The sequence below is a fragment of the Leuciscus leuciscus genome (assembly GCF_965113295.1).
Source record: "Leuciscus leuciscus genome assembly, chromosome: 16".
NCBI classification, from domain to species: Eukaryota; Metazoa; Chordata; class Actinopteri; order Cypriniformes; family Leuciscidae; genus Leuciscus; species Leuciscus leuciscus.
The window spans coordinates 30,369,612-30,386,132 of record NC_138740.1 but is presented as its reverse complement, the minus strand read 5'-3'; positions in this window follow the sequence as shown (position 1 = coordinate 30,386,132).

Here is a 16,521-nt window from a genome sequence, read left to right as displayed (position 1 = left end):
GTTGTCGTCTGAACACAAGATAAAACCTTTCCATTTTTAGTACACCGTTCCGTTGTCGTGTAAACGTACCTTAAAACAAGGCAGCATGATCTCTTAGTGCTTCTCTACTAATCACTTAAACACATTGTGGCCAACACAAACCATTTGAACCCATTTTTAATGCAGTGTAAGTCGTAGTTTCTTTTATTTTATGTTGGTTTGACGTGATTTTTCGGGTTGAAGGGATCTCAAGGAAACTGTCCATTTTGTTGTCTCTCTATTCTGCAAGTTTCTACCACCTGAGGGATGTATTTGCAGTGAAATATCAGTTTGATGCTATTGGATCCACAGCCATTGATGCCAACAGCAACAACAAAAGGCGTTTTTCTGACTAAAAATTGACAAGCCTATTTGTTTGGTATGATTATATGGTTAGTTGTGTTCTGTTATCTACATTCAACCTTTTTTTCCCCTCTCTGTCCTGACCTCCAACCCATTTTGGGGTTGTGACCCAGCAGTTGAGAACATCTGGTGTAAAAGACAAGATTGGAGTCTTAATACATGTGACCAAGATTAGGTGGTCTTTAGTCTCGCACAGACAAACGCAAGACCCTGTCCAACAAGGTGAGGAGTGTTCCGACAATTTGCCAGGCTGCGCGTGTTATTGCAATATTCTAACATCCATCGGTTAGCAACCCAGAATGAGAGATGGATAGGCATTTTTTCACTGCAGGCTAAAATGTAATGCTAGGCATTTTTCTTAATACGGTTTCCCCGCTGACACTCACAAGCCGGCCAAGGTGTTATTGTAAACCGCACAGAGTAATGATAAGCATGAATCTATGTCAGCGGCCATCATTACAGCAGACCCTAGAGATTTGCACTGTCACGGCTACAGCCTTTTCTTACACCCTATTCTTCAACAATAAAACTTCCATGCAGAAAACAGCAGGTAGTTTCCTCTTCCTCACACACACATAGACACCAGCACCAATTTAAATGGTAGTTCATCAGCAATTATTTTATTAGCACCTTGCAATTATCTGCATGGAAACGCATTACTTCCTGTGTGGGCTGGGGAAGATCAGATCACATGATGTGGACCTGGAGTGCAGCAAAAAATGCTGTACTGTATTTATCACACGTGACTGCAATTATCTATGATTATCTTCTGCCCTCTGTTTGGGGAAAAGGATGACACCTTGCTTGGATAAAAACTTCAAGGATTCACCTTCAAGAGAATCATAGAGAATCGCAAATCCCGCAATTTTCTCAGCTGTGGAGATTGATAATTATAGAGGTCGCTCCAGGGCTCACTTGTTTGAGTTTTGCATGAAATTGACATGCAAAAGGTGCAAAGCATCTGTACTATTTCAAAGTTAGTCTCTGTTGCAGTTGTCATAATCCAGTTGAGAACTGTTTCGGTTGGTCATAAACGTAAAAGGTTAGTTCACCCAAAAGTAGAAATTCTGCATCATTTACTCATCATCATCATGATCATCATACAGGTTTCAAACCTGTAAAAAATGTACTCTCCAATTTTATTTTATTTTATTTTATTTTATTTTGAATGTTCCACAACAGAGAGAAAGTTATACGGATTTTGAACAGCATGACGGTGAGTAAACTATGACAGTTTTTGTTTTGTTTTTTGGTAACACTTTATTTTGATGGTGCATTTTAGACATGCTTATTATTATTATAAGTAACAATCCACCTATACGTCAACTAAAGCCTGCTACAGACAGTCCTATTTTGGTAATTCTATAAGACCATTACAAATCATACGTACAACATGGATCTAATAAACTCACTGTAAAAAAAAATTACATCCCCAAGTCAAAATTTTCTAGTGACTGATAACATCTACATTTTTCAATTAGTCTGACGTATTATTTCTCATTGAGCCAATGTTAACAGACTATTGCAACAAGAATTGCACTTGGGCCAATTAAAAAATTTAGATGTGACCAGTCACTAGAAAATGTTGACTTGGAGAGGTTAGAAATTTTTTACAGTGCTTGGAAACGACATGTTATGTATGTAGTCGACAGTACGATGATGACACCTATTAAATCTTAGGCTATGACACAAGTTAGTATAGAAGAATAAAACGTCATCAGAAAGCACTAGTGGTAAACAAATAGAGCAAGATGAATCACAATTGTGGTTTTTAATTTGGCTGAAAAAAGAGGAGAATATGGACACTGTCATGGCTAGGGTAAAGACACCAACTTGGCATGGCAATTTTGCAATGGAACTCGAGGTAAATAGTTTTAAGTTTTAGCACCTTAACTTATTGTAATGTTACTTATGATACACACCATGTTACTTATTGTTGATCAATACACCATTTCATGTTGCAGTTTAATTGGCTAGTCAGTACGGAACCACGACCACAGAAATCGTCACGATTTGTCATCTTTCGTTTGGGACAGCCCAAATTCGTACAATGTGTACCGGACATTGACTGTCATTAGAGTATTAGTAGATTGTCTGCTTAATATCTGCTAACACTTTATTTTGGATGCTCCCCCAACAGACTATAACCTAACTGTCTACTCAACTAATACTTTAATGAGAGTGCGTTGACATGCAGGTGCAACGGTTCTTATTGTCAACAGAATGTCTGAACCATGAAGGGAACCATCAAAATAAAGCATTATTTATTTATTTATTTATTTTTCATTTTGGGTGAACTAACGTTTTAAGAAGATGGTGTTAGCAGTGAGAAATGAACCACCGACTACAACATATTACTCTTGAACTATGTGCTTGTTCGAGGCTATAAAACCTATTTCTATAAAACTTCCCTTCTCATTATTGTACTCCAGCTCTAGCCAACTTTGTAGGACGAATTTAATGATCAGATGTCATGTTTGATTACTACAGGCTGTGAATTTAATGCACTCTAGCCAGAGGACAACTTTGTCCGTCACAGACATTCGACTTGCACCTGATTCCAACTCACCTGCCAATCTGAACATAATTGTCAACTTTCTTCAGGTAAACTTAATATTTTGATGAAGTAGACCTGCAAAAAAACATTTATTTGCCATATAGCATAACAAATTTATAAGTATTTAATATGTACGTACAACTTTATAAAAATGAACATCTTAATGAATTCTTTGTATTATGTTTATGTACTATTATGTACTACAAAGTTGTTCTAAACTAGATTCTATCTATCTATCTATCTATCTATCTATCTATCTATCTATCTATCTATCTATCTATCTATCTATCTGTCTGTCTGTCTGTCTGACTGTCTAATAAAATATCTATCTATCTATATGTCTGTCTGTCTCTATCTATCTATCTGTCCGTCCGTCCGCACCACTATTCATATTGAAATTCATAGAGGACAGTCGGGCTCTCTGTCATCACTTTTAATTATCTGATCTTCTCATTATCTTGCTGGCCACGCCTGACTTCCTCCCTAAAACAATCCTTCCACACGTGCCATCTCTCCTCTACCTGTTTCAGGCCAGCTCACTCCATCAGCACTTCTCTTTCCACAAGGTCCCTTTATCCTCCTTTTTCCTCCCATGCAACAGCCCGTTTTTATTTCCCTCAGGGTATTTACAGCTGACAACAACTTAATTATTGGATTCTGAAGAGCAGCTCATCAGTTGTCTTCTCTTTTGCTCTTTCACCTTTCCTTGAGCAGGTTGATGGATACACGGCTCGGTCTCCACAGGGGTCGTTGGACAAATGGAAGAGTGGCATTCATCTCAGCAATCCTATCCGCTGCTAAATGCCTGTCAGAGGCTTCCTGCAGCGTAGGGTTGAGTAAGGTGACCTCCAGAGGTTTTTACCACCAGGTGGACCTCAATCAAACTGCTTACAAAGTCCCTCTAAGGAGACCACCCTTCAGTTCATAAGCACTGTCCAAGATCAATGCACTTACTGTTAGCACACATATATTGTACCTCGGTACACATCTTTTTTAAGAACCAGAACCAGAAGGCTGCATTTTTGAATGATAAAGCACTTTCTCGTATCTCAGCTCAATAGGCAGATACAGAAGTAGCCTAATGCGAGTGTACCTTAAACCTTTAGTAAGTACTTTTTGCATAGACTTAACTTTTGTAACATTCTAAAGTCTCACAGCTCTTTTTAAAGTTCAAGTTCTCTTTTCAGCCCCTCAGGAGATCTGCAATCCACCCTCTGACCCACAATGCTATATAACAGAAGACATCATTACCCGGTATAGATCGAGCTGCTGGACAACAACAGTCTGGGGAGAAACGGGATTATGCCAGGAAGTTGACCTCTCTACCTGTGTATTTTGCTCCGACTGAAAGGTAAAACAACAACAACCATTTCAGGTATATTATTTTTTGCATAATGAGACAGGAGGAACTACTAATTATAATGGCAAAATTATACCTTTTAAAATCAAATAATTTTTCAAATTAAGAAATGTATTTATTTATTTGTTTGTTTGCTTATTTCAGACAGAATATAATATATAGAGTAGGCTGATTGTTGTTTATTTTTGTCAATTACATTCATTCATTCATTCATTTATGCAAATCTCATATCCCATATATACATTTCACCCTCAAATCTCAAGAAAATAAAACAAATTCAGTTAAATTTAATTCACATTTATATTTATATGTATACATTTATACATGTGCAAATATAGTGCATTTCACAATACATATCATACAGAAAATCATATCATAGAGTGATCTGTGATCAGAGGTGACTGATATAATGTCAATATTCTACAAGATAATACAAATCATGCATTTAGCTAACATCATGTATTCATTTTAGGCAGAAAAAAAATAATTACAAGTTGTGATCACAATGATTACAATATATAGAAAATTTGGCAGTTGTGTATGTTAATTCAGAGTTGGTGTCACCTGAAGTCCTCACAGGAGCAGGGGCGTCAGACAGGGGGTAATAGTGGAACTGAGTAACAGGGGCCCTTGGCGAAGGGGGGGGGCCCCACAAAGATATATTGATATACAGTGAGGAAAATAAGTATTTGAACACCCTGCTATTTTGCAAGTTCTCCCACTTGGAAATCATGGAGGGGTCTGAAATTGTCATCGTAGGTGCATGTCCACTGTGAGAGACATAATCTAAAAAAAAAAATCCAGAAATCACAATATATGATTTTTTAACTATTTATTTGTATGATACAGCTGCAAATAAGTATTTGAACACCTTTCTATCAGCTAGAATTCTGACCCTCAAAGACCTGTTAGTCTGCCTTTAAAATGTCCACATCCACTCCAATTATTATCCTAAATTAGATGCACCTGTTTGAGGTCGTTAGCTGCATAAAGACACCTGTCCACCCCATGCAATCAGTAAGAATCCAACTACTAGATCATTTGCTAACTATTAACTAAGGCTGGAAAGGGCTACGGGGAAATTGCCAAGCAGCTTGGTGAAAAAAGGTCCACTGTTGGAGCAATCATTAGAAAATGGAAGAAGCTAAACATGACTGTCAATCTCCCTCGGACTGGGGCTCCATGCAAGATCTCACCTCGTGGGGTCTCAATGATCCTAAGAAAGGTGAGAAATCAGCCCAGAACTACACGGGAGGAGCTGGTCAATGACCTGAAAAGAGCTGGGACCACCGTTTCCAAGGTTACTGTTGGTAATACACTAAGACGTCATGGTTTGAAATCATGCATGGCACGGAAGCTGCTTAAACCAGCACATGTCAAGGCCCGTCTTAAGTTTGCCAATGACCATTTGGATGATCCAGAGGAGTCATGGGAGAAAGTCATGTGGTCAGATGAGACCAAAATAGAACTTTTTGGTCATAATTCCACTAACCGTGTTTGGAGGAAGAAGAATGATGAGTACCATCCCAAGAACACCATCCCTACTGTGAAGCATGGGGGTGGTAGCATCATGCTTTGGGGGTGTTTTTCTGCACATGGGACAGGGCGACTGCACTGTATTAAGGAGAGGATGACCGGGGCCATGTATTGCGAGATTTTGGGGAACAACCTCCTTCCCTCAGTTAGAGCATTGAAGATGGGTCGAGGCTGGGTCTTCCAACATGACAATGACCCGAAGCACAGCCAGGATAACCAAGGAGTGGCTCTGTAAGAAGCATATCAAGGTTCTGGCGTGGCCTAGCCAGTCTCCAGACCTAAACCCAATAGAATCTTTGGAGGGAGCTCAAACTCCGTGTTTCTCAGCGACAGCCCAGAAACCTGACTGATCTAGAGAAGATCTGTGTGGAGGAGTGGGCCAAAATCCCTCCTGCAGTGTGTGCAAACCTGGTGAAAAACTACAGGAAACGTTTGACCTCTGTAATTGCAAACAAAGGCTACTGTACCAAATATTAACATTGATTTTCTCAGGTGTTCAAATAGTACAGCTGTATCATACAAATAAATAGGTAAAAAATCATACATTGTGATTTCTGGATTTTTTTTTGTTGATTATGTCTCTCACAGTGGACATGCACCTACGATGACAGTTTCAGACCCCTCCATGATTTCTAAGTGGGAGAACTTGCAAAATAGCAGGGTGTTCAAATACTTATTTTCCTCGCTGTATATTGGTGTTGTGAGGGGCCCACCTCTTGGTTCTGTGACCGGGGCCCAACATTTGGTGCTACACCCCTGCACAGGAGTGTTGGAGTCATCTCTTCACAGGTTTGGGTCATCTGAACTCTTCATAACAGGTTTGGTTTGGATCCAAACTGTGGCTGGTGTAATCTCTAGTTACCTCGGTATGTGCATATCAGGAGAATCAGAAAACGAAAAATGGAAAATGATTTGCATAGCAGCTGTTCATAACATTTCAAGCAAATGATAATTGTGCAATTCATCTGATATAACTGGAGTACAAGGTTATGAGATGCATAATGTGAATGCATGGCTAAAGAGATTTAAAATGGGAGAGTGAGTCTGAGCCCCAATCATTATCAGGAAGGCTATTCAAGAGCCAAATGTGAAAACGCTCTCCCTGGCCTTAGATATCCTAGGTACTACCAGAAGCCTAGAGTTTTGTGACCTTAAAGAGCATGATGGATTGTAGGGAGATAGAAGATCAGTTAAATACACAGGAGCTGATTCCATTTAGGCCCTTATAGGTTAGAAGCAATACTTTGTAATCGATATGGAACTTAATATAGGTAACCAGTGTAGAGATAATAAAATGGGTGTTATATGATCATATTTTCTTGGTGAGAACTCTAGCAGCTGCATTTTGGACTAATAGTAGCTTGTTTATTGAGGAAGTAGGAGAACAGCTAGTAATGCATTACAGTAATCCAGTCTAGAGATCATAAATGCATGAACTAGCTTTTCTGCTTCAGAAACACATAACATGTTCCGTATCCTAGCGATGTTTCTGAGGTGGAAGAAGGCTGTTTTTGTAACATGAAATATGATTTTCTAAATACAAGTTGTCTAGTAGGCCTATAACACTGTGAATATATTATTGTATGTAATACACAGTGACATTTTTATGATAAATGAGTACCCCTGAAATATGGAAAAGTATCATATCACTGTAATTACTGTACTGCAAAAAGTATGATATGATTATTTCAATTGCAAAGTACAGTTATAGTAATTGATATACTGAATATCATTTATTTAAATTAAGATTTTAATAAAAAAAAGGATTAAATATAATTATTAATGTTTGTGTGTGCACAGCAATGTACTCAATCATAATGAAAATAATGTCATTAAGATTTTACTTGTTTTAAAGAATATGGGCTTCATAAGGACTTTTCTCTCATTTTAAGCTGATTTTAGGGTGAAATATGACCCAGAAATGTCTTCTTTGGTTTCATCCATTTAATTTCAATAATATAAACTGTTGTTTCGGATAGCAGTGGAGGCCATTTAGTTCCCAGCTCTAGCTACTACATAGTATCTTGTATAATTGTATGTGAATTGAGACAGGGCCAAGGTGCTTGTTCAGTCTTTCAGTGCAGAATACCCTGATGACATTTGTTCTTGCCCTGCAGAACAACATCTGATTCTAGCTAATGAGCTAGCGTTGTAAGCCAGGGAGGCTAACACATTTGTAAAACCAGCTGGTGTCATGCCTCACCAGGTCAGATACCCAGAACATGTGGTCCTACAGTGAACAGCTCGCACAGACAGGCACATAAAAATGTGAAGATAGATTTACATAATAATGCAGGTTGTACAGATGCAGAGTTATGAATTGTGGGCTTAAATGTATGAAAGAGAAGGAGATTTGTTTGTCGAGTTGAGGTGAGTCCTCAGAGACGTCTGTTTATCTGGCTGAGATCCAGAACTAATCAGAGATGTTGAGTTGCTCCCATAAGCAAACTAAGACTTCATTTTTAATTTCCTAGAATATATACACTCACTATTTGAAACCGGTTATATTTATCTTTATTAACAAAAATGCTTTGGGGAATAAAACATTTCCTAGTCACATTTCACATTAGCATCAAAATGAAATAAATATGATGAGTATAATGAGTCAATACATCATTAATCCTTCTTCCAAAATGTGTTTTGACTTATCCTGATTCACTATGGTGAGCCTCTATTAGTGTGTATATTTTAGACCTGCCTGGATGGTTTTCGTAGGAAATTATGTAGGCCTACATACGTCACCTGTCAAGTATACGAGTAAAGTGTTTTATTAAACTGCCATATGTAAAATTTATTTTCAAGGAAGCACTGTGTCAATGAATGGGTACATTAATTCGAAGCCAAAGCACAACCAGAACAACGTTCTGCCACAAAATGCATGCAGTTTTGTTTTATAACCACTAGAGGACCAAAATTGTACCTTTAAATAATATTTGCCGTTAAAATTAGGCTTATTTTAGGACCATTAAGATTATTTGCATTGTAACATTATTTTCATGACACATTTCCCCCCATAATTCTCATTGCCATGCATTGACATTTTTGTCCTTGCCATTATTCTAAATCTAAATGAACCAAAATGAAATGTTTTACAACAAATAATTCATGATATCCAATAATAATCCTAAAATAATCTTTATTAAAATATAATTTCTTTCTTTACATTTTGTGGTGAAACACCTCACGTTTCTGACATGTTCTGGACAGATGAGATTCACTTTTACAGAACCACTGAAATGATAAATTCCCTGAATTCAAAATGGTAATAAATACACAAAAATAAACAGGCTATAGGCTGTATACACTGCATTTTTATTCAAGACATGATGCATTTCACCCACGCATGTAATGACTTAGAGCACATGTTTGCTGTCTGGCATTTTTCCAAAGGCTTGTTAGAGATAACTGGACCAATGGGTCCTGCTCTTCTCACACTTCTCGCTGTCTAAAAGCACTTAGAGATATCTGAGAAACAACTGTTTTGTATGTTGTAGCAAGAGATTTAACTACAGCCTTAATAAGAGCAAATGATCACCTCTACCTCATGAACACCAAACAGAGGAATGAAAATCTATTAAATGCAATTTTTTTAAATTGTCAAATATGAGTGTTTGGTGTGTTGGTATTATAATAGAGCGCAACAGTCAGGTTCTGGAAGTAAAAATCCCATTCATTTTCTCCATAGGGAAATTTACTTGAAAACATAAACCTTTAAAGACAGCCTTACTGTGAGCTATGTGTCACCATTATGTTCCGTTTTATTCAGTTGAAGGACTTTTAGTTTGTATTTCTTCAGTTCATGTCTGTCTTAGTTTGATTTCCCGCCATTCTTTAGTTACCATGGTCACATCATTATTAGTTCATTTGTTCCAGCTGTGTTCTATTAATTACCTTGTTTAGTTCGCTATATAGTTGTACCCCTGTCTTCTCTCTTTGTCACATTTAGTGGTGTTTTGCTAATGCCTGTTTGCATGTGGATTTTGAGCATTTAACGTCGTTGGAACTTTATTCTTCTGCCTTTGTCTGTATTCCTGCATACACCCCGTGATACTATGAGGTTGTTAATCCATGGTATACACATTTGTTAAAGCCAACAGTTCACGCTATTTCAACTAGTTTTATAAATAATTGTTTCCTGGTAAAAAAAACAAAAAAACATTATGAATGATTCTGCAAAGAAATGACAGATTACTATGCTCTCAAAATACTGAGACAGACAGTCAAATATTTCAGTGTACTGTATATATATATGGCATTCAGCAACGGTAATGTTCAGAGTTGGCAATGGGAATAGATACATAGATGCATTATTAGTAGCTGTTTCTATGGGCTGTTGTAAGCCGTCCGCCATATTGGAACGGTTAAAACGGGTCCATGAACATTTGAGTGCAAGTTAGACACATGTATGAATATCTATATCTGATATATATATATATATATATATATATATATATATATATATATATATATATATATATATATATATATATATATATATATATATATATATGTGAAGAGTTCAGATGCAAAAGCCTCTAAGTGCCATCTGAAATTTTCTTCTAGAATGATCATTTTTATCAAGCTTGTATATTTAAGTTCAATAATTTCACTTAAATGACAATGCAAATGACCTATTAATTGTCATTTAAGTGAAATTACTTAACCTAAATATACAAGCTTTATAAAAATGATCATTCTAGAAGAAAATTTCAGATGGCACTTAGAGGCTTTTGCATCTGAACTCTTCATATATATATATGTATACAGTTGTCAACATTTGAAGTAGATCAAAAAAGTGAATCAAAGTTGTCCTAAGAAAAGAATGGGTATTGTTCAAAATTCATGTATAACTTTGATGAAAGGTTTTGATCCACTTCAAATGTTGACTTCTGTATATATACTGTATATTTATATATATTTACTTGATCCTAAATGTCACGGCAAAAAGCAAACTGTGACTGGTCATTTTACATTTAATGCTGACTTTAAGTAAATCTCGAATGCATTTGGCTAGGCTCGTTATTTCCCCCATCAGTCTCAGGCTCAGCTATGACTCATTTCAAATGATATCAGCACTCTATACTGTAGAGGCTTTTCAGAGGTAAACACATGCATCTGTGACCACTTCACTCTTCTCTCCCTCTACAGGAGGGCGGGCTCTCTGATGTTAGTTTGCATAGCTTTCCCTTAACATGTTCGTCCCTGTCGGATTGCCTAATTGCATAAGATGTCATATTCAAGGGAGCCCAGCTTAGCAATGCCCCATTTTGCATGTGTTATGGAGCTTCAGTGACCTTTTCGTTCCCCTCATTAAAGCTCTGGCTATTTGATAATTAATCTCTGATGTTCTTGTTTTCAAGGGAATGGCAGCGGTTGTGACAGATGCATATCACATAATGACCTTTGCATTGGTCTGAGCCCAGCATTTAAGGACAGTTTATCACAGAACCTGCCAATCAAATGCTCACATGGCAACTTGCTGTTTTTGATACTAAGTTGCTAACTATGTCCTCATTTGACGCCTTTATAGGCACATAAAAAATACATAGGCAGTGGTAGATGCTAATTAGGGGGCTTCAGGCCCCTTCTTTCATCTCAGTCCTAAAAACCAGTGGTAATGTGGTCTCTCTTCACATGTGTTGAAAACAGCAGTTGTTTAATAGGTTATCTGAGGATTCTTCACTCGGAATCCTCCTCTTAGCAGTTATAAAAACTTTATAAAAACATGACAATGATCACGCTTGTTTCGTGTTTATTCTCACACCTTCAGTTCCACTAATATTCACAAATCTGTTTTTTATAACAGTAAAAGCGCTTTTCATGTAATCACGGTGTTATATTGTGTTGTGTTTATCAAAATAAAACTGATGAAAAACGTAGACCCCACTACATTGGTATTTAAATAGTAGGCTATAGGCTTATGTTGAACTTTATTCTTGTTCAAATATGCTGTATTTAGCAGTAGGCCATCATAAAGTATTAAATAGGAACGTATCTGAAACGTCTGTGTATTTGACAAATATTGCATTTATTTCACTTCAGCTGTGGTAAAGTATGCAAACACCACGTGAGCAGTCACTACGGGAAGCAGAAAGTGTCCGACTTCACGTCTCCGTTTTTCTCCGTTGCCTGCACTCGGCAACTCTCGCCGATCGGTTACATCCAGACTCAGCCTATGTCCAACACACCTATTTTCTCTGATTATGTGTTTACTGGCATTAGGGTGGGACATCCCGTCACTCACATGAGATCGACCAATAGCAAACCACAATGATTCAACAATCCAATCAACTCCTGATGGACAAAACCAAGTCCCACACTACATTTTTTCTTGTTCGAGAAGACATTTCACTCTGATATACGTCACAATAGGTAAGAAAAAACGATCACAACTTCTGTTTCATACCAACGTTAAAGGGATAGTTCATCCAAAATGAAAAATCTGTCATCATTTACTCACCCTCAAATAGTTCCAAGCTATAGAAATGTCTTTCTTCTGCTGAACACAAGAGCATTGTGAAGAATATGAGTAACCAAACAGTTGGGGGGGGGGAATACTATGGAAGTCAATGGGGCTCATCAGCTGTTTGGTCACTGACATTCGTCAAAATATATTTTTTGTGTTCAGCAGAAGAAAGAAATTCATACAGGTTTGGAACAACTTGAGGGTGAGTATATGATGACAGAATTATCATTTTTGGGTAAACTAATCCTTTAAAGGGATAGTTCACTTTGAAATTAAATTTTGGTATGTTTTAGCTTACCTCAAGGGCATCCAAGATGTAGGTGTCTTTTTTTCCGCAGTAGTTTCAATTTTGATATTTTTAGGTCAAACCGTTCAAACCCGCGGGCGGGTATAGATATATACGAAACCGTAGCCAAGGCGACATCTAGTGTATATATCTATACCCGCCCGCGCTCTCAGATCACTTGGACGTGGCTGAGTTCAAGAGGTAAAAACGATATAAATACTGTTCGTTTTCTCACACAAACCGCTCGTTTCGTGTCTTAGGCCATCAATGTGTACTTACGATGGGGAATTGTTTAATTTGGACGATGGGGAATTGTTTTAATTTGGACTCTGTGCATGCTCTTTGAGACAGTGACCATCGACCTGCATTATATGACTGACAGACAAGAACGGTTTGACCTAAAAATATCAAAATTGAAACTACTGCGGAAAAAAAGACACCTACATCTTGGATGCCCTTGAGGTAAGCTAAAACATACCAAAATTTAATTTCAAAGTGAACTATCCCTTTAAGTAATATCCTTCTCTCTAGTCAGTGATGGAGCGGGTTATAGGCGACAAATACGTAACAATATTTGTGTGGCATGATTGTCACTGCATGTTCCTTTTCAACCCAACTCTTTCAACTCAACACTCCAGTAAAATCACAAAATAAAATGCAAATCTGACTCAATTTCTGTTTGTTTTAAAAAGTTGACACTCAAGCAAGATTAATGAAAGACTGAACTGAATTACATACCTATTACCCACTATATTTTCCGGTTTCTTTTCCGATAATTGTCACCCCCAGCACTGAGAAAATGATATTGTCCTTCCCAAAAGCCATGTGTTTAATGGTTACCATGGAATGGCCCTGCAGTTTAGTAAGCGAACATCAAATTACAAATAAATTAAGGGCGTGAATCGCCTCTGCACCTCTAATTTAGATGAGTCCAGTGTTTGTGGTTACTTCTTAAAAGCTTTCTGCAATTAGCCGGTGGAAGTGATGCACCAATGCTAATTATCGAATAATTGCTGTGATCACGTTTGTAGAGGTGAATGAGAAGGTTGTTTATTCATGGGTCTCAAATTTTAGGACTCCTATAACTCATACACAAAAGAAATATATTTGAAATATATTTTCAGGATAGATTTTGGAATATATGCAAATATTTGAAATTGGCCCAATAAATATATTTCATTATATTTCATATATTTTTGTTATATTTCAGAATATATTTCAATGTATTTGGAATATATGCCACATATATTGTTGACACTTTTGGGGACCCATACAGAAAAAAATACATTGAAATATATTCTGAAATATAACAAAAATATAAGTATGAAATATATTTATTGGGCCAATTTCAAATATTTGCATATATTCCAAAATATATCCTGAAAATATATTTCAAATATATTTATTTTGTGTATGGGAAGTGGCATTACAGGTAGATTGAAGGTTTGCCTTCATTTTGATGTGTAAAGGCACTGCGTTGCTCGTTGGTATTAATTTTAACTAACATAGCGAAACATTCTCCAAAAGCTGCCAATAATTAATAAACTAACAAAAGTAATGAATAAAAACTAATACAAATTCATTATGGACTCCTTAAAGGGTTACTTCACCCAAAAAGTTAAAATTCTGTCTTTCATTTACTTACCCTCATGTCGTTCCAAACCCATAAGACTTTTGTTCACCTTCGAAACACAAATGAAGATATTTGAATGAAATCAGATTTCTGTCCCTCCATTAAAAGTCTATTCAACAAAACTCTGATGGTTCAAAACGTCCTTAAAGAGATCATAAAATAAATCTCTATGAATCGAGTGGTTTAATCCAAGCCTTCTGAAGAGATATGATCACTTTATATGATGAACAGATTTAATTTAGACTTTTATTCCTATATAAACATTGATCAGCGGGCATAAAAAGAAGCTCAACCGAACCTGCAAGCATGCTTGAGCTTCTATTTACCAAATTTATAAGCTATATATGCAGGTTCACTGATCAATGTTTATGTGTGAACAAAATCCTAAATTAAATCTGTTCATCATATAAAGTGATCGTGTATCTTCAGAAGACTTTTTTATGATTTATTTATGAGCGTTTTAATGCATCAGAGGTTTGGGGGAATAGACTTTCAATGGAGGGACAGAAATCTCTCTAGATTTCATTAGAAATACCTTCATTTGTGTTCTGAAGATAAACAAAAGTCTTGTGGATTTGGAACAATATGAGTAAATGATGACCGAAATAAAATTTTTGGGTGAACTAACCCTTTAAGTGGTCAAGTTTAATGATACAAATTGAAATTGAAAATATCCCTGTTGCTGCTTTACAGGTTGAAGAAATCTCTCCAGACACACCAGTGAACAAGAAGACTACGGTCCTCAAGGAATCATGTTCGGTTTGTTGCGTTCTCTGGCCTCACCTGAAATTAAACTCGACATCTTACACACAAGTAACCCAAGATGTTTACCTGACCTTCAACCCAAGAAGAAATCCATCACGACTGTCTGCTGCTCAGATCCCATATTTCGATATTCCAAAAGACATGCAAAATTTAAAGTGCCATTCAAGACTGACTTTGTACACTGTAAAAAATGTCTAACCTCTCAAAGTCAAAATTTTCTAGTGACTGGTCACATCTAAATTTTTAAATTGGCCCAAGTGCAATTCTTGTTGCAATTGTCTGTTAACATTGGCTCAATGAGAAATAATACGTCAGACTAATTGAAAAATTTAGATGTGACCAGTCACTAGAAATTTTTGACTTGGGGATGTAATTTTTTTTTACAGTGTAGAAAATATAGCTAATTGACAGATGCTTGAGAAAAGTTGAAAGGTTTGAGAAGATGCTAATTGTTAAAATGACAGCTGTAATCATTCATTAACCTTTGTGGTGAACTTTTAAATAGCAAGATAAAAATTTAAATATTTCACACTTTTTTTATGGTATTAGTTGGACACTTGATGTTTGAAGACGACACACATGCCAATAAATGTCTTGACAGCACACTCCAGACCCTTTTACACATTTATACACTAGTGGTCAAAAGTTTGGAATAATTTAGTTTTTTTTATTATGTTTTTGACAGAATTCTCTTATGCTCACCAAGGCTGCATTTATTTGATATGAATGATTTCTGAAGGACCATGTGACACTGAAGGCTGGAGTAATGATGCTGAAAATTCTGCTGTGCATCACAGGAATAAATGACATTTTAAAATATATCTATAAAAAAAAAATGTTACATTAAATTGTAATCATATTTCAAAAATGTACAGTTTTTACTGAACATATACTGTAAGATACTTCTTTCAAAAACATTGAAAATCGTTCAAAACTTTTGACCGATAGTGGTTTTGCTGCTATGTTATGCCCTGCACACACAAAAACAAGTATTTTGAATTGTAATCAAGTAATGGATTGAGAAATGGACTTCTGAGTGTAAACTTTTAGTGGGATTTCATTATCATGGTTGAATGTATACATGTGCATATGCTAATGTTTTTGCTTGCATGTGTGTTTGCAGCCACACAGTTTCCTGTTTCCCTGTGCATCTTGCCACAACTCCCAAGAATAGGTACGTGAGACACAGCGGCAGCTGTCCTAGAAATGTGACGCTCAGCCATAAACTGAATGAGGTGTATCATGATTGATCATTCTTCACATCACCACTATTGAAGTGAAAGAGCCAGTCACCCATGTCAGGAACTGCTCCCAGATGTGTGAGCATCTCTCTCTCTCTCTCTTTCACTTTATCAGCTCTCTGAAGCTTTCCAAAAATTCTCTTATGCAACAATAAAAATCACATCATGCTAATAATTTAAGACTCATCTGCACTCAAGGGAACAGCTGGTTGCGATGATCCGCTGAAATGTTTCCCACCATGTTTCTCAAGGTCAGCAAAACTATTTTTGACACATTCGTTACATAATGATTCTCT